The sequence below is a fragment of the Desmodus rotundus genome, chromosome 1 (genome assembly GCF_022682495.2).
Source record: "Desmodus rotundus isolate HL8 chromosome 1, HLdesRot8A.1, whole genome shotgun sequence".
Taxonomy (NCBI): domain Eukaryota; kingdom Metazoa; phylum Chordata; class Mammalia; order Chiroptera; family Phyllostomidae; genus Desmodus; species Desmodus rotundus.
In genome coordinates this window covers 88,258,377-88,275,317 of record NC_071387.1, presented here as the reverse complement: position 1 = coordinate 88,275,317, position 16,941 = coordinate 88,258,377, and the positions used below count along the sequence as shown (strand labels likewise).

Below are 16,941 nucleotides of genomic sequence, written 5' to 3'. Positions count from 1 at the left end.
TTGTGGGGTTACCGGAAGTGATGATGCGGGAGGGATGGAGGGGCGGGGCTCCGGCGCGGCCGCGGCCGGTGGGCCGCAGATGAAGACAAGGCGGCTGCAGTGGTGGAGGAAGAGGCGGCGGCGGGCACGGCGGCGGCGAGGGTAGGGAGCCTGGAAACGCGAGCGGGGATGGTAGGTGGTTTGGACCCGCCGGGCCGCCGTCGTTTCCAGAAAGGGTTTGACTGGAGGAACCTCTGGAGCAACTGTGAGTTTGTTGGGGGGAGGGGTCGAGGAAAAGGGGGGAGCGTTGAGTGCTGAAGGGGCGGGGGTTGGGTACCTCGGAAAAAGGCGGGGGTAAGGGTAGGAGTGGTAGTCAGCTCCTTGTCTGGACTCGTTCATCTGGAAGGAGAGGAGGTGAGGGGAGCCTGTGGCGTGTCAGCCTCAGGGCTCAGAAAACTTAACCTACTGTCCCTGCCTCCTCACCGCCAGCATCCCCCAACCTAGGGTTTGGGGGCCGGAGCTGCCCTGGAAGTGGTGCAGACTCTGGTCCTGTGCCCCGGGTAAGCGCTGGGAGGTAGGAGTCTAGACGGGAGGTGGGAGACCAAGCGGGTGGTGGTGGGTGAATCTCCAACTCCCTCCGCCCTCATTTTCGTCCCCACCCCCAACCTCTTTAATCATTAACAGCTCTGAGAATTAAGGGGCTCAGACCTGAAGGCCTTGCTCTGCACCTTTGCTGTAAACGATAACCATCTGTACCCGAAGTAGTAGAGCTGGAGGCTTTGACTGTATAGGAATAGGAAGTGGGACGGGGTGACAAATGTATTTTTTTCCCCATTTCCCCTCACTCCACACTCCCCTCCCCAATACACCCCTTTTATTCACGATAGTTCTGTCCCGTTAGGTGGTAATTGAGGGCGCCCCCCCCCCCGCCCTTTTGCGGCACTTGGGTACCTTGGTCACCTCTTTTGAATTCGGTGTTCAGCCTCCATCTAGATCTTAAATGCAAGCTTTGTAAATACTTCCTACAGGCTGTGTCACGTCGAGGGTACCTCTCAAAGCCTGGTAGTAGCTCCCGCTTCAGATGAGCATTTTCTCAAGTGAATACTGGAATTCCACAGCCCTTGCAAGGGTTTCTACATATAGCATCATAGCCCAGGCTCTTGCTCTAAATACTTTAATTGTGAGGAGTTTACATTTTGTCTGCTCTTTTCAAAATGATTTGATGTTAGGCTAATTCTGGATTTCTGTGTTTCTCTCCATCCACTCTTGATGCACTTCAGAGAAAAGAAAACCCCATATTACTGGACAGAGCTCTTTTACGTTTTTCTCCATTTGTGTGTCTGGCACACAGGTCTTCAGTGACACAATTGGCTTGTACTAATGTCCATTTTATCTTGCTGATTCTTTTTGTATAGGTGGTTTTTAATTGGAAAATGTAATCTGTTCAGTTTTGTTTTAAAGAAGAACACAAACCAATGACAGATGTGAAAAAATTATTTGAAGAAAGCAAAGAATGATTGAAAAGGTCTGTTTATTGATGTTCTTTTCGTTAAAAAAAAAAAAAAGTCTCCAAGTAGTGTGCTTGCTCCTTCATCCTGTCACAGGGATTTCACAGTGAAGTGTAATGACTCATATTTCGTTGTTGATATTTTCTTTGGAAATCCTCTGTTGAATTTGGAACTCTGTTTTCTGAAGAACGTTAAGAGATAGTATCTAATTTTGGGATCCTTTGGTTATAAAGAGTGCATGAATCCTGGCTCTATATGACTTGAGTTTAAATGCTTTGATTGTACCAGTGAGTGACAGCATGTTTAGGTGTTTCACAAAAATGCAACAAAAGAAAAGAATGACTGCTGCTCTCACCTTAATTGATCTGGAATTGAATAAAAGGTCCAGAATTCATTCATTCAATAAGCAGTTTTGAATGGCTATATAGCTGATGTTTCGGGTGCTGGAATACAAAGATGAACATAAGCATAATGTCCACTTTCAGGCAGCTTACATTGGGGTAGTAACACATAATCAATAAACAAATCAGATTTGATGAGTGCCAAAGAAAACAAGAGTGATGTGATAGAAGGTGATTGGGATACAGTCAAGGAACAACTTCCTGAGGAGGTGTCTAAAAAGTAGCCAGCATAGGGAGGTGCCTCCTGGGTTCTGGGACTAGGTAGGTAGTTTGGAAACTGGCTGGAGTGACTTTGGCAAGTTTCTGAGGACTGGGAGGAGAGGGGTGGGGTGGAGAGGAGGTGGGAAGAAGGGGGAAGACAGGGAAAGGGCAGCAGTAATAACCAGAGCCTAGTGAGCAAAAGGGAGAATGAAAAGAGCCTAAGTCAGAGAGGAAGAGGCTGGGCAAATAAGACAGAAAAAGAAATAGAGAATCGTTTTGATTCTTTCTATAGCCTTTGCTAGAGTCTTATCTCTTACTGTTTTGTCGGTACTGATGGGCTACTCAAACAAACAATCAAAAAAGTCACCCTACTGAGACTGGGAGAGGAGGAGGTGGTGGTTACCTGGGTCTTTTCTGACAGCTAAAGCTCAAGCTCTGTGTTCATAATTCAGTGGATATTCAATTGAGAGCATACCTTTTTCCTTACAGGATTTTTGTCTTACATGCTGCTATTTAAAACTGCATAACAAGAACCCTGAATGTGTTTTAGTATATGAATCCTCCTTTGCTTCTAGCTGTTTATGAATTTAGGGTTGAAGGTTGGGCAGGTGATAATAATATGCCCCGGTTGGTCTGTAAAGATGACCATCAAGATCTAAGTTGAAGTTGGTTTTTGTAGGGAGACAGGTTTTATGTTGCAATATTTCCACTCATGTCTGGTCAGTCTGATGGCTAATAACACCCAGCTGAGATGTGTTTGGTGCTAAAAGTTCACTCCATGAATTCCATTAGATAAATGACTATTATGGGCCTAGTCCCACTGTGCCTGCATCTTTGGACTGGCGTGTAACTAAGGGATGTAACTGACTTTTGCCTTTTGTTGGGGTCATTCATCAAAAAAAAGTCATGCAGGGGTGAGATTAGGTGAATAGGGAGGGTAGGGCTTGGAGGCTTATGCTGTTTTTGGTCAAAAACTGCTGAACATTCAGTGTGATGTGGGCAGGTGCGCTCTTAAGTCACCCATCATGAATTGGGCAAATGTGTTGAAAGAGTCTTCAAAAAAATTCACTGAAGCTGAACACAGCCTCTCACAATACCACCAGTGGGTACACTGATACAGATGGGTTCCTAGAATACTCACCTAGTGGGGGGAGCCTGTACTGTAAGGGGCCTGCCCTTCAGAAGATAATTCCATTCTATGTATTTATTTTTGGCGCTCTTCCCACCGTGTATATGTGTGTGTGTATACATGCACGCACATAAATAAATTATATATAAAATATATGAATAATTTGGTTTTGGCCTAGGTAATAGAATTTTGGACTTTGTGTCCTGATGCTGGGCTATACATGCTCTGATCAATAGATTATTAAGATGTGCTCTATTCATCTTTATTTCAGTGGTTTATTATAACTCATGTATGAAAAAATCCTGTTGGCTGAGATTTCCTTAGCCAGTTTGGAGACTTTAATTTCCTAAAGAGCATTGGATAGGTAGGAGGGGACTTGAACACAGGGAGAAGCCATTGATTTCTACATTTGGCACTAAATGTGTCTGGGGAAAGACTCCACAATTCTAAATGAATTTAGAATCTAGGAACTAGGCTTTTTTCCTAGGGTACCAATGAATTTGTTTCTTAAACTCTGAGGGCTTTTGGATTGATGCCACTTGCTATTAGAGTTGTGGGTATTTTGCATTGCATTAGATGACTTAAATTAATTTGATTTTGCTACTGTTTTGGTAGGTGTGCTGCATAATGGAGTTGCACACTGGCTGCCAGTTGATCTGAGGTGAAGATGGGGTAACTCAGATTGAAACAGTGATAATTACTTGTTAACTCTTATTTCCCTAGCTCCTGATAACTTAATTACCTTTTTGTATCTGTTTACAGATGTTGATACCAGTGAACCAGGATCAGTTCTTCCTAAATGTTCCGAAGCTCTTTGCACAGTAGAACATTGTGCTTAATTGAGTTAGTGTCTTTGAATTAAAATCAAGTTTCACTAGTTCTCCTGTCTGTTTTTTTAGGTAATGGAGGGTCCTGTTTCTTTGGGGGTTTACAAGGAGATTACCACAGCACCTGAGCATTTGATTGGCAAATAAATACAAAATAGAATTTAACATAATTTAGTGAAGTGACAAGAGAAAACATTGGAAGTGGCTCAAACTCTTAATTCTTCAAAGTTGTGATGTTGAAAGGAGAAAATGGGAGGGGCAAAATGCCAAGTGATTTTTAAAATGGTGCAAATGAGACCTTATTTTAATACTGTACATCAAAATAAGGAAGCTCAGTAAATCATTCTTCCATTGTGATTTGCTTTTGTTGTGGCAAAATAAGCCACCTATAGCTAGCGCTTCACCCCATACCAACCTGATTGCAGGGGTTGGCAGAGCATCTTGTTGATGGTTCGTCCTGAGGGCTTGGCCTGCTCTGGAGTGTCCTGTGAGCTGTGCTAGATTGTTGGGTTTCTGGCTGAATTGCAGCATGGAAGCTTAGGTTGCATACCGTTGGGAAGCCTCATCTATTTCCTGTTCTGCCCTGCTCTGCTGGAGGGCTCATGAAGACTGGAAACAATTCTGTCACTGAGGCCTGTAGATCTAGACTAGATATGGTGACTGAGGATCTTGGATAGCGACACTGCACAGTGTAGGACTTCTCATTTTTGGGGGATGTTTGTTTAGCACTTTTTTGTAACCACTGCTCCAGTCTCTGCTTGTTAGTCAAGAAGACTGTCAGAAACATTTGCTCCCTTACCTGAGTAGCAGATTGTTTCCATCCTGTCATGACAGCAGACTTTAGTTATAGCTTTCAGCTGTCCTCAGTTGGTGAAGGGTTTAGACTCTGCAGTTTTTGCCTAAAGTGGCTTGGCGTATGACCTATAATTTTGATTCTGAATAAGACTCAAGTCATAGCATTAAGTATATTGAATGCAGTTCATTCCTCTTTCTCCAGTTTAGCAAGAAGCAGGAAAAAGACCCTGAAAAAAACTTAGAATATAGCTAGTGTCATATTTTTCAAACTGGGCTTTAGGGACCCCTCTCAGGGGTCATTGCTAGGGAATGCAGGGATGAGCGGGCTTTGATGTCTTCATTTCACCTCACTATGCTTCACTCTGAAAGTTATTTTAATATTGTTATATTGGATTTCCCCATGAGATTTCAGTTGAATAGAGTATTTTGAGACTGAAAACAAGTTGAAAAGTATTGATTTAGTAGGGAAATGGAAATCTAGAAAGGCAGGAAACTTGCTTTAAAGTTACAGAGCAAGGTACTGCCAGCTACAGGACTAGACTCAGGCCTTCACTGCATTAATTTTGATTAATCATTTACACTGCCTCATATATGTCATTGTTGGAACCTTAGAGTTGGTTTGAGTTTAATTGAATCCAAACATTATGTAACAAACTACTCTTCTTTTTCAGAAAAGATACGCTCGAACCGTCTTTGAAGCATATGCAAAGTGAAGTTATTAATGGGTAGTGGTACTAGTAAGTAGCTGGCCTTTTTTTCCTCAGACCATTTCTGAAAGTGACAGTAGGTATTTTAAATAGGAGTTGAGTCTTTATCACTCCAAGTTCTTAAGCTAAGCTAGTGGGCCTGCTGTGGAGAACACCTTTGCAAAATGCCGAGTTGAATACTGCCTCTTCCCAGTGACCTGCTCTGGAATCTGAACAGGGAAAAGCACGTATACCCATTGACAGACAGCTTTCAAACAGCTCCGTGGAAATAACTATAGTGGCCACCTCCTTTTTTAAATTTGAAGCAAATTTATTTTCAGTTGAATACTTGCTTTGTTTCTACGTGATGACTACCAGTGGGTATTCTTTAGACAGGAGGGGAAGGCTGAGAGGACCACTGCCATGAGGATCCTGGTAGCAGGATCATGCACAAGCTGCAAGTCCCTGGTCCTCAGAGAAAGCATTTTTCTCAGTTGTGACATTTTCTTCTAAGTGAGTAGAAGTCAAGAGTGAGGAATGATATAGTGAATATTCTTGTGTCCGTTTTAAAGAATATTTACATGGCCCTGGCCAGGTAGCTCAGTTAGTTGGAGCATCATCTCGAACACCAAAAGATTGCAGGTTCGATTCTGGCTCAAGGCACATACCTAGATTGCGGGTTCGATCCCCTGTTGAGGCATGTACTAGAGGCAACTGATTAATATTTTTCTCTCACATCGATATTTTTCTTTTTCCCTTCCTTCCTTTTCTCCCCACCCTTAAAAAATATCAATGAACATATCCTTGGGTGAGGATTTAAAAAAAAGTATTTCCGTGGTTCTTTTTCTTCTAGTCAGTTTTACTTTGAAATAACTAGTCACTTCTCCGGTCATTTATTCAAAACAGTTGATTGTAGCTGATGTCTATGATAAGGAGAATCTTGCTTGGGGGTTTCCTAACACTGAAAGAGAAAAGTCTGAAGACCTGTCTAGAGGCAGTTGGATAGTGGGCTTTTATTGTGGGGGAGGGGGAGGAGGTGGTGGTGGTGATGATGGTATTATAGACTGGGTGTATAGGGTGAAGAGAAATGTCCTTCATGGTCCAGCTGGAAGTGTGTCAAAAATGCTCACAATGGCACTTGCTGTGGGAAGGGTGGGTGGGGAAGGAGTAGGCCTAGAAGATGGCCCAACTCCAGGGAACACCATTCACAAGGAGGGGGCTGGGGGCCTGTAGAGTTGAGTAATCAGTAGCCCTGACCACAGTTTGACTAGAATTTCTATTCCTGATGGGGAGGGAGGTATGAAGGAACTCAGAGGCTGGTTTGAACAGATTGATCTTCAAGATTGACGTGTTAGTCATGATTGACAGTTTATGGAATACTAGCCTAATTTTTTTTGAGATCTGGCTCCTTTGACTTTATTTTTGACAGAAGTTGGTAAATAAGAGGGACTGTCATGCCCCTGGGTCCATTCGAGTTTGGTTTCAAGTACATGTTGAGGCAAATACAAGACGGTGTCCATTGTCATTTAACAATGTCTGCTATCCACAGGGACCAGTTACATGTAACTATTGAGGTAATAGATAATTATCCCATGGGATCTATAATATATGTGAAATAAAACATAATTAAAATGATTAATAAATCAGTTTTAACTTCACACTTATACAACATTCTGTAGCAGGTGAAATTAGTTTTTTGGTCTTCTTTTAAAAGAGATGTTGTTTTACCAGTTACTTGTGGATCTCTCCATAGGGCAAGAATTCCTACTAGCGCTGAAAACATCAAGCAGAACTCTGAATTGGTAATAACAGTGGACTTAATGATTAGATCAAGCAGTGAAGTGACTTTTAAAGTATCTGTTAGGTTGGTTTTAACATGGACTCTTTTTTTTTTTTTTTTTTGAGGTTGTTAATTATATCATTCCAACAATTCTCTTGACTCCAACTGAATGTTCAGCAGCAATTCAATTCAATTCAGTTCTGACACAGACTGCCTGGAGTTAGTGTTGACCCCACAAGTTAATGATTCAGTCTCACAAGATTGCCCCACTTCAGATACTAGCCACAAATATGAGATAGCCCCAAGTTACCTGCACTTCTGCCTGGCAGACTACAAATTTGGGAGTTCCCATGATACCTCTTGCCCGGGATGATTTGCTAGAATATGTGACACTCAGAACTCAGGCAAGCATGATATTTAGGATTACAGTTTCATTGTCAAGGATACTACTCAGGGACAGCCAAATGGAAGCGATGCATAGGGCATGGTAGGAATTGGGGGCACAGAGCTTCTGTTTCACCTCTGGGCATACCAGCCTCAGTACCTGAATGTGTTCACCAACCCTGAAGTTCCCCTACCCTTGTTCAGTTTCAACTGTGGTTCCTATATGTAGGCACAATTAGATTAAAATACTGGCAATTGGTGATTGAACTTCAGCCACCTTTCCCGCCCCTGTGGCCTGGAGGTGGCACTGAAAGTTTCCACTTTCTAATCCTGTGCCGGCTTTTTCTGGTATGGCCAGATCCTCTTCTTGGGTCACACCCTGAGTCACATCTTTAGCATGAACTCCACTGTGGGCCTTATGAATAACAAAGGGCATTCCTATCTGTAAGGAAGTTCCGAGGATTTTAGGGGCTTTAGTTGGAACTGGGGACAAAGACCAAATATATTTTTTATTATACCACATTAATACTCCAGAATGGTATATATTCTTGAACTTCAAATTGCACTAGCTCTAGACCTCCATAATGCAAGAAGTGAACTCACTATCAGGTACTGGGTATACAGCCCTGGCTGGTGTGGCTCAGTGGATTGAGTGCAGGCCTGCAAACTGAAAGATTGCAGGTTTGGTTCCCAGTCAGGGCACATGCCGAGGTTGCAGTCCAGGTCCCCAGTTGGAGGTGTGCAAGAGGCAACCTATCCATGTATCTCTCTCACTTTGATGTTTCCCTCTCTTTCTCCCTCCATCCCCCCTCTTTAAAAAATAAATAAATAACATCTTTTAAGAAAAGGCATTGGGTATACAGAATTCATGTTTTCCTTTATTTTTTTAATATATTTATTGATTATGCTATTACAGTTGTCCCATTCCCCCCCCCCATTCCACTCCATTCTGCCCACCCCCTCCCTCCCACATTCCCCACCTATACTTCATGTCCATGGGTCATACTTATAAGTTCTTTGGCTTCTACATTTCCTACACTATTCTTACCTTCCCCTTGTCTATTTTCCACCTATCATTTATGCTACTTATTCTCTGTACCTTTCCCCCCTCCCCCGCCCACTCCCCTGTTGATAACGCTCCATGTGAGCTCCATTTCTGTGGTTCTGTTCCTGTTCTAGTTGTTTGCTTAGTTTGCTTTTGTTTTTGTTTTAGGTGTGGTTGTTAATAACTGTGAGTTTGCTGTCATTCTTACTGTTCATATTTTTTATCTTCTTTTTCTTAGATAAGTCCCTTTACCATTTCATATAATAAGGGCTTGGTGATGATGAACTCCTTGAACTTGACCTTATCTGAGAAGCACTTTATCTGCCCTTCCATTCTAAATGATAGCTTTGCTGGATAGAGCAATCTTGGATGTAGGTCCTTGCCTTTCATGACTTTGAATACTTCTTTCCAGCTCCTTCTTGCCTGTAAGGTCTCTTTTGAGAAATCAGCTGACAGTCTTATGGGAACTCCTTGGTAGGTAACTGTCCTTTTCTCTCGCTGCTTCTAAGATTCTCTCTTTCTGTTTAACCTTGGGTAATGTAATTATGATGTGCCTTGGTGTGTTCCTCCTTGGGTCCAGCTTCTTTGGTACTCTCTGAGCTTCCTGGACTTCCTGGAAGTCTGTTTCCTTTGCCAGATTAGGGAAGTTCTCCTTCATTATTTGTGCAAATAAGTTTTCAATTTTTTGTTCTTCCTCTTCTCCTTCTGGCACCCCTAGAATTTGGATGTTGGGACGTTTCAAGATGTCCTGGAGGTTCCTAAGCCTCTCCTCATTTTTCCGAATTCTTGTTTCTTCATTCTTTTCTGGTTGGATGTTTCTTTCTTCCTTCTGGTCCACACCATTGATTTGAGTCCCAGTTTCCTTCGCCTCACTATTGGTTCCCTGTACATTTTCCTGTCTCTCTTAGCATAGCCTTCATTTTTTCATCTAGTTTTCGACCAAATTCAACCAATTCTGTGAGCTTCTTGATTACCAGTGTTTTGAACTGTGCATCTGATATGTTGGCTATCTGTTCTCTGCTTAGTTGAATTATTTCTGGAGCTTTGAAGTGTTCTGTCATTTGGACCTTTTTTTTTTTTTTTTTTAATGTCTTGGTGCTGCTGTTACTTAAAGGGGCGGAGCTTTAGGTGTTCCCCGGGGCAGGGTAACTCTGGTCGCTGTGCTGTGACGCTGTACGTGGGGGAGAGGCCGAGAGGGAGTAATGGCGCCTGCTTCACTCTCTGCCGGATTTCAGTCACTCCCTGTGCTACCCACAATCTAATTGGGCCCCTCTGGTGCTGATTCCCGAGTGGGTGGGCTTTTGCACGCCCTAGGCTCCTGTGGGTCTCTCCAACCACCTCTCCTGTGAGGCTGGAGTTTCTCCTGCTGCCGCCCCAACCCCCACGGGTGTTTTCACTCAGAGGTTTGAGGCTGTATTTCGTTGCACTGGAGCCCCGGGTTGCATGGTCTACTTCGCTCCCCCGCTGTTCCTCCTGGTTTATCTATGCACGAATGTGGGGCCGTGGGGTCTGCTAGTGGTCAGACTCCTGCCCCGTTCATCCCACACTCCGCCAGTCTCGGTCCCGCCAGGGCAACTCGAGTCCTTTCTGCCCCGGCTGCCTGTTTCCGCCCCTCCTACCAGTCTGGATGAATGTTTATTTTTTATCTCCTTGGTGTCGGACTTCCTTGCTGTTCGATTTTCTGTCAATTCTGGTTGTGCGAGGAGGCGCAGTGTGTCTACCTACGCTGCCATCTTGGTTCTCCATGTTTTCTTTTAGTGACTGTAAAAAGAGTAGGGTGTACATGGTGCATTGGTTAAGAGTGTCAGGCTACAGTCAGTTTGGGTTTGAGTCTGAACTCTACCACCATCTTGTCACTTTTCTTTGGACAAGCCACCTAAGGTCTCTAAGCCGCATTTCCTTTAAGTGTAAAATGAGGGTTATCACAGTAAATTGTCTCGTGGATTCAATAAGGTAGTGCACTTGAAGGATATGGCATAGTGCCTGGCATATAATTAAAAATTTAATAACATTAATTCTTACTAGCTACATGCATGCATGGCTAAGCTCACCTGGATTGATAGCTCCCCAAAACTATACTTTTTTCTCCCCTTGTAGGGGGATGTATGGGACATTGTATGAAACATTGCTAGGCACACAGTAGACACAGGTTTTCTATCATTTGAAAATAAAACCTGCTCTGGGTATCTGGAAAATAGAGGAATGACTCTGTAATGGAAACTTCCACCCTGTTTTCAAAGCTAGCCTAAAACCCAGAGATAGAAAATCTTTCTCCTGGAATCCTGCAGAACACGCAAGGTATAGCAATGCGGGCAGGGCGTGGGATGGGGTGCAGGTTCAGGGTCTAGGATTCTGCTGAATCAAACAATAGGAAATTGATTTAGAAAAAGTTTTTGTCTTTGGCAGTATGCTTTGAGGTTCAGTGAGTTGGGCAAAACCACATGAGACTTTGGGAAGGAAACAATAGATTTATTTCAGCTGGTCAAGACGGTCTTTGAGAATGGGCTCTCTGATACTGTGTTGTGTGATTTAAAGCATTTGGGACTACACTGTGGAAAGCAGTATGGAGTTAACCTCAGAAAATTAAAATTGGATCTGCCTTATGACCCAGTAATTCCACTTCTGGAAGTACTTGTATATCCAGAGAAACTCAAAACATTTAATTCAAGAGAATGTATTTGTATCCTTATGTTCATTGCAGCATTACTTACAATAGCCAAGATTTAGAAGCAGCCCAGCAGCCCAGAAGTAGATGAGTGGATAAAAAAGCTATGATATATTTACACAATGAAATACTATTCAGCCATAAACAAGAAGGAAATCTTACCTTTTGTGATAGCCTGAATGGACCTGGAGAATGTTAAGTGAAATAAGCCAGTCAGAGAAAGATAAGTACCATATGATTTCACTTATGTGGAATCTAATGAAGAAAAGAAGGTAGTGAACAAAACAGAAGCAGACTCATAGATACAGAGAATAGCCTGACAGCTGTTGGAGGTTGTAGAGGAACTGGGTGAAAAAGGTGAAAGGATTAAGCAAAAAAAGAAAAGAAAACCCTCTTACACAACAGCATGGTGATGGGGGGAGGTAAAAGAGGTTAGAGGGGGGATAAGTGGTGATGGAGGAGACTTGACTTGAGGGGTGGTGAACATGCAATAAAATATACAGATGATGTATTGTAGAATTGTACCCCTGAAACCAAAATAATTTTATTAACCAGTGTCAACCCAATAAATTCAATTAAAAAAAAATATTTGGGACTAAATCATTTTCTCATTGTGGCTTTGACTACATTTTTTGTGTATGTGCTGCTTGAAAGAACACTCAAGAGTGTTTTTTTGTACTGTTGATGGTATGTGAGATAATTTTGGGGTGGTACTTTGATGAACACTTTTACTGTTCTGTATTTTTATGTGTATTAATGAAAATAATTAGCATATCAGATCTGTGACCTCCAAGGACAGTGATTTTTAGGATGATGTTACAATAGAGATTAATTTTTAAAGCTTTAAAGAAAAGTATTAGGTAGACAATCATTGGGGTGTTAAACAGATATCTAAGATCATAAAGGTTGTATTGGAGTGGCTGACATTTCTAAGGTTCAGTAATTCTGGTGCAGTGCCCCACCTTCATGAAGTCTTTGTGGGATGGACAGTGTGGAGAGAGACCAGTTGGATTAACTAAATGGATTTAGTAAATCCATTTAAGCAAATTGACAAATTTCTATTTGTGTATTTGTGGTGAAAACACCTATAACTAGATTATGTAGATTTTAAAATATGGTAGATGTTAGTAGTGTAGCTTTTTTAATAATGAAAAATGAATACTACTGCTTTCACTTTCATCATTAGCAGTTTCCCCAAAGCCTGGGATGATCTTTAGTTCCTTCCTTCCTTTAGTGTTGGAACACCCCATGCTAGGAGTTTGTGTTCTGACTTTTAGGTGGGACAAAAAGCCACCCCTCTCTTGAATGCATGCCAGTGCGTATATTCTAGGTTCTGGAAGGCTATGACTCTGCCCTGTCTTAATGACCTGTACATTACTTCTTGCTGGAAACTGCTCTAAAGTTACAGTGTGAGCCCTGGCTAGTGTAGCTCAATGGATTGAGCACTGGCCTGCACACTGAAAGGTCGCCAGTTTGATTCCCAGTCAGGGCACATGCCTGGGTTGTGGGCCAGGTCCCCAGTTGGGGGTGCGTGAGAGGCAACCACACATTGAGGTTTCTCTCCCTCCTTTCCCCTTTCTCTAAAAATAAATAAACAAAATCTTAAAAAAAAAAAAAAGATACAATGTGATTGAGCCCTAAAGTGAAGTCAAACATTGAGGCAATCTTTATTTAAAATTTCATTTCATTGTCTGCCATATCACTGATAACAGTGGGGTCTTGAGAGGTAAAATGAGCAGTCAAAATAAAACAAATGTGGAGGTGCACTCAAGGTGCACTGGGGAAGGGGAAAAGTCTTTACTCGGGTATATTTTGCAGGATTAAAAATCTCTTCCCACTAAAATCTATTTCATGATGTTCATGCTTTTCACAGACCCACAAGACCTCCTTACACAAGGTAGATGTCAGGTTTCCGAAACAGTTGTTATTATTTATAGATAATTGCTGGTAAGTCTGGAGAAATTCTGAGGAGGGATAGGTGGGAGTTGTGACATTTGCCCTTGGTCTGTAGACTAGGATTTGCAAAGCCAGAGTGAGGTTGTTAATTTCCTTCTCTTGGGAAATTCCCATTGGATCAATTAGTCTTGGTTAAGATCTCCTATATAGGCAGCTGAGTAGTTGGACTTTTGAAGATGAGAGCCACAGGAAGTAATATTCTTTCCGTATCCTACAAATAATTATCTCTATGGCAGTATAATGTCCATGTATAAGCATTCAAGGCCACACATTTGAAAAGATTAAATATAACTTAGATCAAAATAAGAGATGTACACACACAGTGGTGGAGTCAGATCATTTCTAGCCATTCTTACATGTTTCCAGTACCACTCACTCTGGTCTTCTTAGGACAGACTAACCTTGTAATTTATCTGCAGTCTTTTCATTTCTACAATAAAGCCCTTTCAGGTTGTTGGAAACTGGAAATTTTATGGTTACTTCAAGTAAAAAAATAATAATGTGTAATTGAAGACTTTCTTTAACACTTTCTTTAAACCACTCCAGGCAAAGAACTGGAATTGCTTAATTTATCAGAGCATTTGCATTTCTAAGTTTCTAACTCACAACCATTTGCTTGGCCTGGCAGAAAGAGATAATAAAAATTTATGTAACAGGTAAAAACCTGTCTAGTTGCTCTTTCCACATTTGGAAGGGAACAGTTTTTCCTTCCCTCTGAGCAGTTTAGCCTAAGCTCCCCCCTTTCTGGTTTCTAGCTTTACTATTTGCATAGTAGATAAATCGATTCATTCAATACCAAGCTATGAGGGTCTCCAGTATTTAGTACTTCTGACCACCCGCTTAAGCAAAAGAGTTTTTTATTACAATAGCAGCTTAATAGAACACAGCTTTTAAAAACACACTTTAACAGTTCTCAAGCTTTCACTATAGATACAAGTTTTTTCTAAGAACCAGACTATGGTAGTTCTCAAGTTAGATGTATGTGAGCAATAAGCCAGCTTTCCCAGACAGAATATGGGTCATTCATAGGGGACTTCTGAAACTGAAAAGCAGTAAAGCAGTCTTGTAAGCTAGAAAAATGTGGCCTCCAAATTTGAGTTCCTCACTATTGAATTCAAAGTGAAGTATAAGTCTGAATTTTACTTAAGGGCTGACCCTAGGATTGGATACATGATGTTTCAGGAAAAAGAAATATTTTTATGTTTTGCCACTTATACCAATAAATGTGAGTGCCTATTGTGGATCTGGTTTTTAAGGACATTTATGGTGTGGTAGGAAAAGACACCTAACAATTACAGACATTAGAACAATTAGAAATTGTAAAGTCAGTACTAAAAAGTATAAGTACTGTCATGGAAGGTGTGGAGGGACAGAGAGTATCTAGGACAGGAGAGGAGTCCTGTGGGAGGTAAAGTCTGAACTGGGCTTGAAAGGCCAACACTAGAGAGTAAGGAGACCTTCCAAGCAGAGGTGAGGTAACAGCATGTGTGAAACTAGAGCTGCACAAGGGGCCATGGCATCTTGGGACTGGCAGATGTTTCCAGTTGCCTGTGGAATGAGGGGCAGAATGACAGGAGTCAAGGCCAAATTCAGAAGGGCCTTGTGTGCTTTGTTGAGTTTGAGTTTTATTGTATAGGTAAAGGGGTACTATTAAATAATGGCATACTCCTTTGGAGCATGTGTGTGGGTATGTATATTTTAGAACAGTTCAGTGGCAGAGAGATTGGAGAAAAGAGTAGATTAAACTATTTGTGAGGGTACTACAGTAAAGATGGCAGGGGCCTGAGCTGTAGAATTACTGAGGAGTTAGAATTTACAAAGTTTGTCTGAGTCTGATAAAAGTTTATTGCTTGCGCGATCCACATGGGTCCGTAGGCTGAAGGGTGCTTGCTTTATATAATCACTTAGAGAGCCAGGCTGATGTATCTTCAACTGTCATGGACTGTCTTGGTCCCCATAACAGGGGATAAGATGGCTGGGATGTCACATGCCAGCTGTGCTTGGGTTTGGAAATTTTAAGTGTCACATCTGCCTACAGCCTATTGGCCCAAAATAGGCATATTTCCCCACCTAACTAAAAAGCTGGGAAACTAGGGGACTAGATGGAATGTTTGGTGAACTTTGTCTGTGCCACAGTGTAGGAACTTGAGTAAGATGCTTTATTTCTGAGCTTATTTCTCACCTCTAAAAGGGGAATATCAGTAGTACCAACCTCATAGAGTAGCTGCGGGGATTAACTGCTATAAAATGCCTAGTGATGTATCTGGCGCAATGAAGCCATTGGAGGAAGTCTTTAAGTTTGATCTTGAGATTTTCTTACTGTGGGTCATATCTAATTAGTAGGTTATAACCAATAATTTAACACCAATCCCCCCCACCCGCCAAAAAGAAAAAGTATAGAGTTCATCATAGAACTGAGAGTGGGTGCTGCTGTAAGAAACTTTTGAGTTATCCATGTATTGATATATTTGGTCAGTATGTAAAGTGTTCTCACTGAAGGTTGCAGATAGAGTTTGAAAGACACTGGTCTAGTTCAGTCTGTCATTTTGCAGTGACTGAAAGACTTATGCATACCAAACAAAGAACCCCATTCTATTGTAGTATACTTTTTTTTTTGAAAGAGTCAGTTTAAACTTCCAGATTTTTAAAAAGGATTAACCTTAATTTTGAGAAAGAGTAAAACATGGGTTTGAGTTTTAGCTTTGCCACTTGGTACTGTGTGCCCTAAGGCAAGTTCCTTATACTTTCAGTGCCTCAGTTTTCTCATCTATAATAAAATCCTGATGACAATACCTAACTCATAGGGTATTATTGTTGGATTAGTTGATAGGTGTAAAATGTTTTGAAAACAGACTGGCACATAGTAAACTTTATGTAAGTATTTGCAGTCACGATCACGTAAAAAAGGCTAGTACTGTGCATGTAGGTAGAATTACACAGTGCCCTAGGCACACAGTAGGTGTTTATTTTTCATTTGGTACTTTAGAAAGTGTTGTTTGGTGTAATTTAGCCCTTTTCACGTTACCATATACACACTCCCTGCCTTCCTGGGACTGGCAATCAAAGATACTGTCACTGAAAAAGTGACATCCTTTCTGTTCTGTGTATGTGTCATTTTTGAGTGCTTGAGAGTCACAAATGTTTATGTTCTGTAGGAGTAAATGTACAATGCATTTAAGCCTTGAATGTGTAATAGAAACAAATAAAATGTCATAATGGATGATTTTAAAAATTCAATCAGAAGAACTTATTAATGAAATATTTTTCTCTCCTGTATTTATAAAAAGTTTTTGACTGGGAAGAAGCAAGTATCAAAGTTGTTTTAAGATTGTGAGGTTGACTTCTTTTGCAATGAGTAGTTGATGTCAGCAGACTGATGTGTAGTGAGAACACTGCCTTTTGCCGGACCACAGGGGGATGCTAACTCTACCTTCCACTTTGATACGGAGTGGTACTGCAGGTGAGTAGGAGCTAATTCTGGCTGCCTGGCAGAAGTGGATTTGTTATATAATTTGTGGTACCCAGAAGCCCTTTGGAGAGGTCTTTATTATCTTATTATCATGACACTATCCATTTAGGCCTGAA

The 16,941-nt window shown here is 41.6% G+C and overlaps 1 protein-coding gene across 7 annotated transcripts in view; it reads left to right on the top strand.

Annotated features, from left to right (window-relative positions):
* The first annotated feature begins 6 nt into the window (after window positions 1-6).
* Window positions 7-16,941, top strand: part of DCUN1D3 (defective in cullin neddylation 1 domain containing 3) — a 51,843-nt gene continuing 34,908 nt past the window's right edge. The window contains exons 1-5 of one of the 7 annotated variants that reach the window (XM_045195474.3): window positions 78-244; window positions 1,395-1,504; window positions 3,834-3,879; window positions 3,981-4,061; window positions 5,512-5,577. The gene's annotated coding sequence lies outside the window, so the exon portion shown is untranslated. Of the gene's footprint in view, window positions 245-304; window positions 540-1,394; window positions 1,505-3,833; window positions 3,880-3,980; window positions 5,578-16,941 lie in introns of those variants that run through there. The other 6 variants (XM_045195473.3, XM_045195472.3, XM_045195476.3 and 3 more) reach the window with 6 other exon arrangements.